Genomic DNA, 10,003 nt, shown 5'->3' with positions numbered 1-10,003 from the left:
GAAGCTGGTAACCTGGTCCCTGGAGATATGGCCTGTGACAGCAAGGGGACTTGTGGTACATTGGGAATTTCCCCTGCTGGGTAATGCGAGTAATTTCACTTTATTATGTAGTGGGTTGAGCAGAAAGAGGTCTCTCTCTTTTTCTATAAAGACCCTTGGCTGATGGACACGGAGAGAGGCCTGGTGTCTGGTATACATAGATTAGAATTATATGCCACCTATTCCTCTCTGGCCTCACAAGCCTTAGGACTCAAAGTAGAAAAGTTAAAACAAAGGATGTAAGAAATAAGCTCTGGGAAATTCAGAACTCCATGACCCCACCTTCCTAATTTCTTTTGTTTTATTCATAATTTACATTCCATTGTATCTTTTCAGACTTTATTCTTTTTCTATTTGTTTATTTGTTATACACTGATCATCTTGATGTAAGCGTTGAATGGAATAATATAGGCAGGCTGTGATGCTCTGTGATTGGAACATAAACATTTATATCATTGATATTGCCACTGTTAGACAATTGCAACAAATCTTACACAAAGTATGTCATGTATCAATGGAAAAGTTACAATATATCAAGTATGATTATCCAGTTTGTATGCATGTATCATCTTTGTATCTAAAGTTATTAATATTGACTATATACCAGTATTTCAAACATATTTGCTCCTGGGATCATGCCCAAAAGGAAATTTACATCCAGTCTGGGAATGTCACAAGATCTCTTACAAGAGGTGGTATGAAATCTTGCAATAACCGTTTTCATCAATGGAATGAAATGGTGCATTGACAGAGTTTGTGACACTAAGTTACATAGCTTATTAGATCTGGCACTGTAATAACGCAACCACTGTGTCTTCTCTATAAACTTACAATAGTGGAGCCACATTGTCTGCTGGTGAAAATGGATAAAAATCTATTGAATCCAATGGAGCTGGTCTGCTGCCATTATACATATGTTCTGAAGGGGAGGAGGGACTCTTAACAGTTTCTCCCCCTCCAGCTGAACTAATATGATTGAGTAATATGAGGCAAATGCAGTGTGAGATACAAACCACTCTGTGCTGGACTGGAGGCTTCTTTTCACACATGGCATTAAACGAATAAAAAATGGTGATGGAATATTATGTTTGTAACATGGCATGTTACAACACTGTGTAGCTGACATACCAGTCAATGAAGTTTCCATTAACTTAAAAGCACAAAAGCATTTGCTCAAGTTGAGGGTAGCTTGCTGGCTGAATCCAGCAGCAGGGACGTCTACAGCAGATCAGCTGTATCAGCAGTCAGTTCGTATTAGTCTAGACAGTTTTAAGATCATGAGAACAATTGAACCAGCCAAAAGAGACATAACCAATTTGTTTAACTGTCCTATCCAAATGTATCACATTTATGCTGAAATGTGAACCATAAAGAAACTTTGGAATAGACCTCTCAATGGAAAATGAAATCATTTACTGTTATCCACTGTTACTAATCAGTAAAATCCTGCTAACTGCTATATGTGGCCTTGTTGCTTAGCAATAATAGGACCTGCTTTTGCTTTTGGGTGATTATAATTATTCATTTGAATAAGACAAAGGAAAGTGTTTTGTTCATCTTAAAGGAATGAGATAACCAATCAACCCACAAGGAATAGCTGAAGTATATGTAGATACTTGCAAGAAGTATGTAAATACATAGTGACACATTATACAATTCCATCTAAATATCTAATTTTTCTTTGGTTTAAATAAGGGTTTAGAATGCAGGATTGTATTGGATGACTGAGATTTTAAGCCAGATGGGTGTTTGCCTTGCTGACATATAAGATACATGGAGTATTACAATCTTGTAGCTGATTTTCTCTCCTAAGGAAAATTTTTTAATTACATACTTCATCCACACTATAGCTTGACACTCATCTTCTACTCCACACCCTGCCCTCCCTCAACCCCATGCCTCATAACAGAATCCTTAGAATCTATCTGCTAAAACCTGTGGTCTAAAAAGCATGCTCAGAAGAGGTCCAGACCTTTCTTTGAAGGGCAGGGGGGCTTTCTATGGCAGCAGGGTCTAAATCACAATGTGCTAAATTCTATTATGTGCCTCAAAGCTGACATTAGTGCAGCTCCATGGGTGTAATTAAGAACAGAATTTGTCCCAATGGCTGAAGAAGAGAGAAGACAAGATAGTTCAGGTGTATACTATTCTTGCCCAAAACGAATATCCACCAGCCAAAATAATTATTTTATAAAGAAGAAAAGAAAAAATGTTTGTCAGCCAAGACTATAAACAAGGCTGACTGTAAGTGGGAGGTTGGTTTGGGGAAATTGCTCCAGAAAGTTTCTAATTTTTAATCATAAAATACCTGTGAGGTTGGATGATTCAGGGGATATGTGCTCTCTCTCCCTCTCTCTCATACTTTTTATTATATTCAGAGATGGCAGTGATCCTTTGGTTAAGGTTGCCAAACACTATCCATTATACACCCTATTTTCAGTTACTTACAGCTTTGCCAAATTTTACCATTTGAGTAGAGAATTTCTGTGCTGGGTGTCTGCCTCAGGCTCATTCTTTTTAAAAATTTGTTTATTTTTATTTCAACAAAAAATAGTTCAACTGTTCCTGACAATGAAATAAGGGGAAATACATTGTTTTGCCTATATCACAAATTTCTTGTGACTTTGTCAAGGTTTTTTCCCCACTTTGAACTTTAGGGTTCAAGAAGTGGGGACTTGCATGATCACTTTTAAGCTTAATTACTAGCTTAAATTTGGTACGCTGCCACCAGCCAGAAGTCTGTGTCTGGCACACTTCTATTCCTCCAAAACCTTCCCTGGGGAACCCAAGACCCAAACCCCTTGGGTCATAAAACAAGGAGAATTTAACCATCCGCCTCCTTTTCCCCCCACCAATCCCTGGTGAGTTTAGACTTAATCCCTTGGATTCTAAAACAAGGAAAAATCAATCAGGTTCTTAAAAAGAAAGCTTTTAATTAAAGAAAGAAAAGGTAAAAATTATCTCTGTAAAATCAGGATGGAAAATGCTTTACAGGGTACTCAGATTCATATAGACTAGAGGGACTCCCCCCCACACAGCCTGAGATTCAAAGTTACAGCAAACGGAGGTAAAGATCCTTCCAGCAAAAAGACACATTTACCAGTTGAAAAAACAAACATAAGACTAATCTGCCTTGCCTGCTATTACTTACTATCTGGAAACATGAAAGACTGATTCAGAAAGATTGGAGAACCTGGAATGATCTCAGTCCCGAGAGCGAATAATGAACCAAACAAAAAGCAAAAACAAAGACTTCCTTCTACCAAGATTTGAAAGTATCTTGTCCCCCTATTGGTCCTCTGGTCACGTGTCAGCCAGGTTCACTGAGCTTCTTAACCCTTTACAGGTAAAAGAGACATTAACCCTTAACCATCTGTTTATGACAAACTTCCATTCAGAAGCTCTAGAAATGCCATGCTGTGGAGGAGAGGCTTGAACTTTGGCAAGCGGGTCATCCTGATGTCATAGAAGTGCCTTTTGATATTCCCATGAATATCCATTCTGATTTAGTCGAATTATAAACCTCTGAAAAATCACCATTTGAACATGCTCAGTAGAAGTGTGTTTACAAAGTGGCAGTGAAATTCTCCAAACTTTGTTTGCAGTGGGCATGCTCCATCACCCCCACAGAGCTCACTGTGCATACTCCAGCCCAGAAGCAGGACTTGTCTTCCATTGTTCCTTCAAACTACCAGGGCTGACATCAGGGAGACTGACTCTTCTATGTTTTCAATGCTCCCCACTCTGGTGCCCAATCAGCCTAGAGGAAGAGGGAGCAGCTGGACTTGAATACAGAGCTATGAGGGGCAAAGTGGGGAAAGGGACAAGATGAGTGAGCTAGGTTGGGATGGAAGTAGGAGAAGGGTAAACTGAAACAGGTTAGAAGAGGCAGGACTAGAGAAGGAAAGGCAGGACCACAGGGAGATGGGAGAAGAATGAGAAGGGGACAGCCATGGGGAAAATAGTTGAAGAGGGGGACAGTGCAGTACGATGAATGGAACTGGTGAAAGAGGGTCAGGTTTCTGAAGGGCCTGACTTGGTGTGGCAGCAGGAAACTCAGGAATGTAATCTGTGCTCAGACTCCTTGCTCTCAAACATTAGAGCCTCAGAATGTAGCAGTATATTTTATAAAGAATTCTTTCCTATAACTGGTGTTTAGTGGGGGGACTGCAGGAAGAGAGAAGATGGTCTCATGATTAGGGATGTTGAATATCACCCTGGAAGACTGGATTCTGTCCTGGTCTCTGACACAATGCTCCTGGGTGATGCTGGGCAAGTCACTTATACCAGACTTTTCAGAGATGGCTATTAAATGTGTGTTTTTATTTTTGGGTGCTAAACTTGAGTAACCTGGGCACAGATCCTCAAGTTTGGTGCCTAAGGAGGGAGTTAGGCACCTAAATATCTTAGAGCAGTGGTCCGCAACGTGGTGCCCACTGGGGCATTTATGTGCGCCCCCCTAGTGACAAGGGGTGAAAAGTAGTGCTGGCTTCTCTTCGGCTTCTCTCCGTGTTGGCCAGGGCAAACTGGTCTCATTTTCGTTCGCTGAAACAACCTACCAGGTTTAGTAGTATCATGGTAGTGCAAATGTAGGCTGTCTCATGCATATGCTGTTGGTTCCAACCTCTTGTCACTTGTGTATCACTGCTCTTTTTTTTTTTTTGCTTGTGCCTGCGCACGCATTGGGATGTCAGTGACCCGTGTTTCCATATATTATGAGTATTCTTCCACTGTACTGATACTGCTGTTTTCTCGTGCTTTGCAATTTATTATTTTTGAATATTTTGCCCCAAAAGAAGTGGTTCAAATAAAAGACAATGTACATATTATTTCAGTGTAGAGTGGGAAGAATCCTATTGTTTTATTGAAAATAAAGGGAAATGTGTTTGCTTATCATGCAGTTGTACTGTTGCAGTGCCAAAAAAACCATAATGTCGAATGCCATTTCCAAACTAATCATGGCTCTTTTGACATTAGCCATCGACTTAAATCTGAGTTCAGAAAGGTTTGATTTGAGTTGATTAATTTTCTTCTATCTGCCCAGCAATCTGTTTTCACTAGACAAGTGGTAAAGTCTAAAAGTGCTACCATTGCTTCCTTTAAATTTGCTCATCTGCTCGCAAAGAAGAAAAACCCCTTTCAGGATGGTGAATTGTTGAAGGAAGCATTTTTGACTGGTGTTGATTGTCTGTTTCAAGTATTTTCTAGCAAGCGTGAAATTTTGTTGGCAATACAAGGCTTGCAGTTATCAGACAACACAGTTATGAGGAGGATACATGCAATTTCAAGTGACATGCAAAGTTAGCTAAAGGATGACTTGGAAATATGTGACTGGTTTTCACTGCAGTTTGATGAGTAGACAGATGTATCGGACACAGCGCAGTTGGCAGTTATGGTGAGGATAGTATTTAGTGACTTCACTGTAAAAGATGAATTACTAAAAGTATTGCCTATGAAAGGGTGAACAAAGGGTGAGGCCATCTATAATTTATTCAAATCATATGCAACATCAATTAGGACGACCAGATGTCCCAATTTTATAGGGACAGTCCCGATTTTTGGGTTTTTTTCTTATATAGGCTCCTATTACCTCCCAACCCCTGTCCCGATTTTTCACATTTGCTGTCTGGTCACCCTAACATCAATTAATATGCCACTACATAAGCTGTCTGCGATCACCACGGATGGGGCATCAGCAATGATGGGCAGTGCCAATGGATTCATTGCAGTCTGCAAAAAGAATGAATCCTTTCCAAACTTTGTCTTACCATTGCATTATCCACCAAGAAGCTTTGTGTGTCAAAGTTCTTTCTTTTCAACAAATCATGAATGTCATTATTGAAATAATTAACTCTATTCGAGCGAAACCTTTGCAACACTGACTTTTTAAGGCCCAGCTAGAAGATGTTGATGATAAACAATTTGATCTTATCTTGCACACAGAAGTATGATGACTGAGCAAAGATAAAGTTCTTGCACATTTTTAAAGCCTAATTGAAGAGATCAAAGAATTTCTGAAGACCACAAATCAGAACTTCGAGCAACTAGAAGACTCCAGCTGGTTAATGGACTTGGCTTTTCTTGCCAACATCACTGACAAATTGAACATTTTAAGTGTTGAGCTCCAGGGAAAAGACAAACATGTGGCTCAAATTATAGGTTCTGTAAAATCATTCAAAGCAAAACTGATCTTGTGGATGTCACATATGAAGACGAAATCTCTCGTACATTTCCCAAGTATGAAGAAAATGGTATGTGACAGTGATTTTAACCCATCACCATTTGTTATCCACATTCAAACACTTTTGGAACAATTTGAAAAGAGATTTCAACAGTTCACCATCATTGAGCCTGTAGTTGCCTTTCTCATGAATCCTTTTACTTGCCAAATAGAGGTAACAGAAATGGCTACATTAATTGCGAGTCTCATTCAAGTAAGAACAGAAGTGGAACTGGAGATTTTGGACCTTCAAAATGATATTGTTCTAAAATCCTGTGGAACATATGAAAACTTTTGGAATCTGGTTGACCGTGAAAAGTTTACTGCCTTAAAAAATGTAGCATACAAAATAAAATCTTATTTTGGTTCCACTTATCTATGCAAAGTTCTGTTTTCGACAATGAACATCATGAAATCAAAATACAGATCTCGGCTTACAGATGCCCATCTTGATGATTGCTTACGAACAGGAATATCATCCTACTCTCCCAACTATGCAAAATTAGCTGAAGAAATGCAGCGCCAAAAATCACACTGACTTTATTAGAAAAAACATGTGAATTAATTAAACCTATTTTCTAAGTGCTGATGAGCGTGTATGATTAACTTGTGTTTAACTTTTTTTCATATTTGTTTGTTTGTTTATTGAAATCCAGATACAAGTAACAATACAAAGAATGTTTTTAATTAACCATAACTGGCTATCTATGTTAAAGGAGGAATAATAAATATATTTGGATCAGCAGTTCAAAAATGTTTTGCTTTCTTAAAATAAATAAGATGAAAACTGTTTATGATATTTATTTTGTAAAAACTTTTTAATTTTTCTTACAGGTAGATAAAAAAGAGCAAATTCACATGCTAAGGTGAAAGAGTACAAAGGGGTTGAATTAAGATTGCATCTTAATACTGGTACTTTTGAGTCCTTGACTTTGCAATCTTAATGCTCTTTTAATGTAGTTGTTTTTCAACGTAACTATAACTATATATATAAGATACATATACATATACTATTGCAACAGGCATTTTAGAGAGGTATGTGAAAGGGCCATAATAGGATACAGAAACTTATACCCTTTTGTTCATCACTCTTTCAGATTCAGCTCAGGGTCAATGACTGAAAGCCAATACTACCTGAAGGCTGTTCAGCAGAGTATAGGAAATTAATTGGTGGTCTCCATTCAGTTCTAGCAGACATTACAAAAAACACTGTCAAGATTGATACTAACTGGCACCCTTGCTGGCAGTTCCAGCAGAGGTCCAAAGACTAATTTGGCATGGAGACTGCACTAATCTCAACCCTACAGTGGTCCCTCTGATCGGGCTGAGGGACATTAGTAGGGTAGAGAGGAGAACAGAGTCTGCCCATGTTATACCTTTTGTTTGAAGAAATGGAAGGGTAGCTCTGGAAGATGAAGTCTTCTGGCACCTTTCACAAGTTCAACTAAATAAAAAAAAAGATAACAGTCTTTGGGAATAAATTACTACGACAGCATGAGGGCTGGGAAGGAGTGTTCATTAGACCTTTTCCTTTTAAGCGTCAACAGAGTTTGGACCTACATAGAAGAAGAAAATACCTTTCTAGGTTAAAGCAGCAAAGAGTCCTGTGGCACCTTAGAGACTAACAGACATATTGGAGCATGAGCTTTCGTGGGTGAATACCCACTTCATCGGATGCATGGATACAGATCCAGACTAACACAGCTACCCCTCTGATACTTTCTAGGTTAGTCAACAATGTTGCTGAAATTCAGGTAGTTCACCCCTGGAGTTCAATCTTTTTGCAGCTTCCTTGTACTATTAACAAGGAACACAACCCCAACCCAGGAAGGAGCAGCCATTCCTACAACAGCCTGATTAATGCTTTCCACAGGGTCACTTCCTGAAGTTGAAAACATGTCTGTGAGCTACAATCTACTGTTAAGGCAGATGTGAAATCTCCCAAACTTAAGAATGTGCCATGACATTTTTGTAGAAAACATTCCCACCTTTCATTCCTGATGCGGGGGGTGGGGGCCCCACAAACCACACACTGTAATTTCTTGCTCTTTTTATATCTTGTTGATGTAAAATCAACAGAATGAATACCCGGTAAATACATGACATTCACGATCAATTAAAGAAAAAGGACAAAGATGACCATGGGAATCTGGGTTATTTTCTTTGCTAGGGCTACCCCTGCAGTTATAATAGCTTTCATTTAAGTATTAAATTTGTATATTTTATCACCTCTCTAGAGATTAAGTAAACAAATCATAAAATCAGAAAGCTGTCAATCATTTTTTCTAACACTTTAACTTCAAGATGAATTATTCCATTTTTTAATTGGAATTTTTTAAAAAAGCAATTAATATGCTTTTCTGGAAAAGCATATTAATTCCTATAGTTTCAATTCATCTTCAGCTGATATTCTCTTTAATCATAAATAGTGTACAGAATCAAAGAGAAAATACTGATTTATATTTTATTGGTCATGTTTTATGTTTCTTGCTCATTTAAAGCTATTTTCTGCACTTGTAACAGCTCTTAATTAGAATATCTTAACAAATATATTCATACACCTATGCCACATATACAATTTAAGTATAATTACGCATGCACAAATATGCATGTATGTATAGTTATATACACAGAAATCTTTCAGAATTTTTTTAAAATACATCAAAGGGAATCACTACTGTTATCCAGCAGCTGTGAGCAGAATCATCTCTTTAACTAGCTGCATTTAATGAGACATTATGTTAGTGTCTTTCTCTGTCAAAAAAAAAATCTACATTAAGATCAGTAAGTGAATTATGTAAATAAAATAGCCAGCCCTGATGAAACAGCAATTATATCTGCAACTGTGTACTTTCGTTCATGATAGATAATTGTTTGCATATTTGTTTTATGGAGCATTTGGCAATTTAACTATTTAACTACACAGGTTTATCCAAAAGTTATTAAAATGTTTAGACTGGCGGAGATCACAGTTAGTGCTGGTGACAGGGTGGCTCACCCCTTAAGGGCTGGAGCCAGCCGGCCCTGATTACAGACTGTCATCATAGGTGGGGAAGATCATGGTAATTTCCCTATAAAGAGCAGCTGAAGGGCACAAGAGGGGTGTCAGGAAATGGTTAGGCAGGAGGTTGTGGGGGAGGGATAGGTCAGTGGTTTCAGCATCGGCCTGCTAAACCAAAGGTTGAGAATTCAATCCTTGAGGGGACCATTTAGGGAACTGGGGTAAAAATCTGTCTGGGGATTGGTCCTACTTTGAGCAGGGGGTTAAACTAGATGATCTCCTGAGGTCCCTTCCAACCCTGATATTCTATGAAAACTTTCTGTAGGGAAGATCCAGAAACCAAAGGAGTTGCAGTGAGCTCCTACTAGAATCCCTGACTGAGAGATAGGTTTGGGCCTGGAAGCCAGAACCAGAGAGCTAAGCTCTAGCTAGATAAGGCCTGGGAATCCTCAGGCCTAGCTCTTACTACAGATTAATTGGGAGAAGTCTTTGGGGGCCTAAAAGGCTGAGAGTAAAGCCTGAGGGACTTTAACTGGGACCTAATTCTGGGAAGAGGAGCCAGGAACTCTCTATGTCAGGGGTCTCAAACAAGGGTGGCAGGTTTGTAGAAATTTTGGTGGTGCCCAAACTCCATTCCCCCTCAACTCTGCCCCCCACCTGCTCAAGGCTCGGGGAGGGAGGGGTGCAGAGGGAAGAAGTGCAGAGGTGAGGCCTGTGGGATGTGGCTTCAGATGAGGGGTTTA

At 39.0% G+C, this 10,003-nt stretch overlaps 1 long non-coding RNA gene across 1 annotated transcript; it reads left to right on the top strand.

Moving 5' to 3' along the window:
- The first annotated feature begins 784 nt into the window (after positions 1 to 784).
- Positions 785 to 9,513, top strand: LOC115645619. The gene is made up of 3 exons (XR_003998791.1): positions 785 to 795; positions 3,613 to 3,617; positions 9,405 to 9,513. It is a non-coding gene; the product is annotated as an uncharacterized LOC115645619 (long non-coding RNA).
- The last annotated feature ends 490 nt before the right edge of the window (positions 9,514 to 10,003 follow it).

Source organism: Gopherus evgoodei, chromosome 2 (assembly GCF_007399415.2).
Source record: "Gopherus evgoodei ecotype Sinaloan lineage chromosome 2, rGopEvg1_v1.p, whole genome shotgun sequence".
NCBI lineage: Eukaryota > Metazoa > Chordata > Testudines > Testudinidae > Gopherus > Gopherus evgoodei.
The sequence above is the reverse complement of the archived record's forward strand: the minus strand, read 5'-3'. Positions and strand labels throughout refer to the sequence as shown.